Genomic DNA, 2,259 nt, shown 5'->3' with positions numbered 1-2,259 from the left:
CGGTCACTGCACTCCAGTCTGGGCGACCGAGTGAGACTCCAACTCAAAAAAAAAAAAAAACTAAACTAAAATCTTTAGACTTACTATGTGCCAAGCACTGAGCTAAGCGCTTTACATAGTCACTCCACCCCTGTAACAACTACTCATTTCCCCGTCTTGCCCCAGGGTCGTGATTCTCACCCAAGGTCACAGCTGGCAGAGCTGGGACTCAAACCCAGGCAGCTAATCACTTCATTATATATTGGCGTCCTCTTTCTACAGACAAGCAGACTGAGATCCAAGGAATTCAGTACCTCACCTAAGAACCAAGGGCTCAAGGGGCTCCCCTCACATCCTTTCCACAAACAGGAGCAAGGACAAATCTAAGTGGGGACAGGCCTGGTAGGACTCCCTGTAAGCACAGAGGCCCCTCCCCTGTGTACCCTACCCTAAGACCTAAATATACTCTGGCAGCTCCACAGCCCCCAAGAGGACTAAAGGGTCAGAGGGGCGAACAAGCGGGAGAGAAATGGGAAAAAAGAGGGACATAGGTAGACCAGTGAGCGGGAGCCTGGATTCAAATCCACCTTTGTCAGCTTCCAAAGCCCATGTACTTCCCACGATGCGGGGTGTCTGCAGGGAGGCAGTCTGCCACCCTAAGGCAGAAGCCCAAACTTTATCATGGTTTCCATCAAAGGTTGCAGTATGCCAGCACCCCAGTGTGCCTGCTCCTGGAAGGGACCCTCAAGAGACAGGAGTGGAGAGAGCTCAAAGAAGTGTCATGAAGAGTGGTCCATGAGACAGGGAGGGCAAGGGCATGATGGTGTGCATGGGAAATGCGGGTTCATTAAACAAATCCATGATATTTGAACAAGGAGATCTGGTGAAAATAAATTTGCCTTGGGATAATTCCACTGTAGCAGTTAACACAGGCAGTGTGAATGATCAAAAATAGTGACAACTGCCAGCATGGTGGCTCATGCCTGTAATCCCAGCACTTTGCGAGGCGGAGGCAAGAGGATTGCCTGAGTCCAGGGGTTCGAGACCAGCCTGGGTAACTTGGTGAGACCTCGTCTCTACAATAAATCAAAAAATTAGCTGAGTGTGGTATTTTGCACCTGTGGTGCCAGCTACTTGGAAGGTTGAGGCAGAAGATCACCTGAGCCCAGCAGGACGAGACTGCGGAGGCCATGAGCATGCCACTGCATTCCAGCCGGGGTGGAGATGCCTACTCAAAAAAAAAAAAAAAAGTCATGACTGCACACTTACTATGTGCTGGCTATGGTGCCCCCCCTCTTTTTTTGAGTTGGAATTTCACCCTCACTGCCACCACAGTCTCAACCTGCTGAGCTTAGACGATTCTTCAACCTCAGCCTTTGAAGTAGCTGGAACTACAGACGCACGTCACTATGCCTGGCTAATTTTTGTGATTTTTGTAGAGATGAGGTCTCACCAAGTTGCCCAGGCTGGTCTCGAACTCCCAGGCTCAGGCAAACCTCTCACCTCGGCCTCCCAAAGTGCTGGGATTACAGGTCCACTACTACAGACAGCTAATGTTTTTTGTATTTTTTTGTAGAGATGGGGTCTTGCTGTGTTGCCCAGGCTGGTCTCAAATTCCTGGGCTTAAGACATCCTCCTGCCTTGGCCTCTCAAAGTGCTGGGATTATAGGCATGAACCTGAGGTGCCCAACCTGAGGTGGTTTTTATACCCCATTTCTAGTCTTCACAACCGTCTTGATGCAAAAGTATTATTCCTGTTTTTCAGGTGAAGGTACAGAGGTTTGGAAAATGTAAAAATGAATGGCAGAGCTGAGGCTGGACTGGATGTGCCTGGTTTCCCAGGTTCTCTTCCCATTAGAATGCTGATGCTGAGCCTCTCCCCAGGTGGACTGTCAATCTGGGAGACAAGGTCTTTGTTCATCCTCAAGTCCCTCAGCGCCTGTGTCCTCTTCTGCACACCGAGTGCAATATATACATGCTGCATTGCAGGGCTCCTTCCACCACCAGCAGTACCCCTTGGAGTCAGTTCCTGTCTTGGAGATGGTGTGTGTGCCAAGTCTTCACTGTATTCTCTTTTGAGAAAGGAGGGAGAGAAAACTAAGCCTTCCCAGAATTCTCCTGGGCCTCAGGCTTTCCTTGGCAAAGTCAGAAGTTAGGAGGCCCAGCAAGGAGCCAGTGTGCTTCTTTTTTCCCCTCATTTCCCTCTGGGCAGCCATCCTTGGAGTTGTGGCCATGTGAGCCAATAAATACCTGCTTCTTCTTTTTTTTTTTTTTTTTTTG

The 2,259-nt window shown here is 49.4% G+C and overlaps 1 protein-coding gene across 1 annotated transcript in view; it reads right to left on the bottom strand.

Moving 5' to 3' along the window:
- The window catches only part of DEF6 (DEF6, guanine nucleotide exchange factor), a 26,641-nt gene that overhangs the window by 14,859 nt on the left and 9,523 nt on the right, over window positions 1-2,259 (bottom strand). The window lies entirely within an intron of this gene.

Source organism: Carlito syrichta, unplaced genomic scaffold (genome assembly GCF_000164805.1).
Source record: "Carlito syrichta isolate Samal-C Ts95f unplaced genomic scaffold, Tarsius_syrichta-2.0.1 Scaffold303364, whole genome shotgun sequence".
Taxonomy (NCBI): Eukaryota; Metazoa; Chordata; class Mammalia; order Primates; family Tarsiidae; genus Carlito; species Carlito syrichta.
This window is presented reverse-complemented; position numbering and strand designations above follow the sequence as displayed.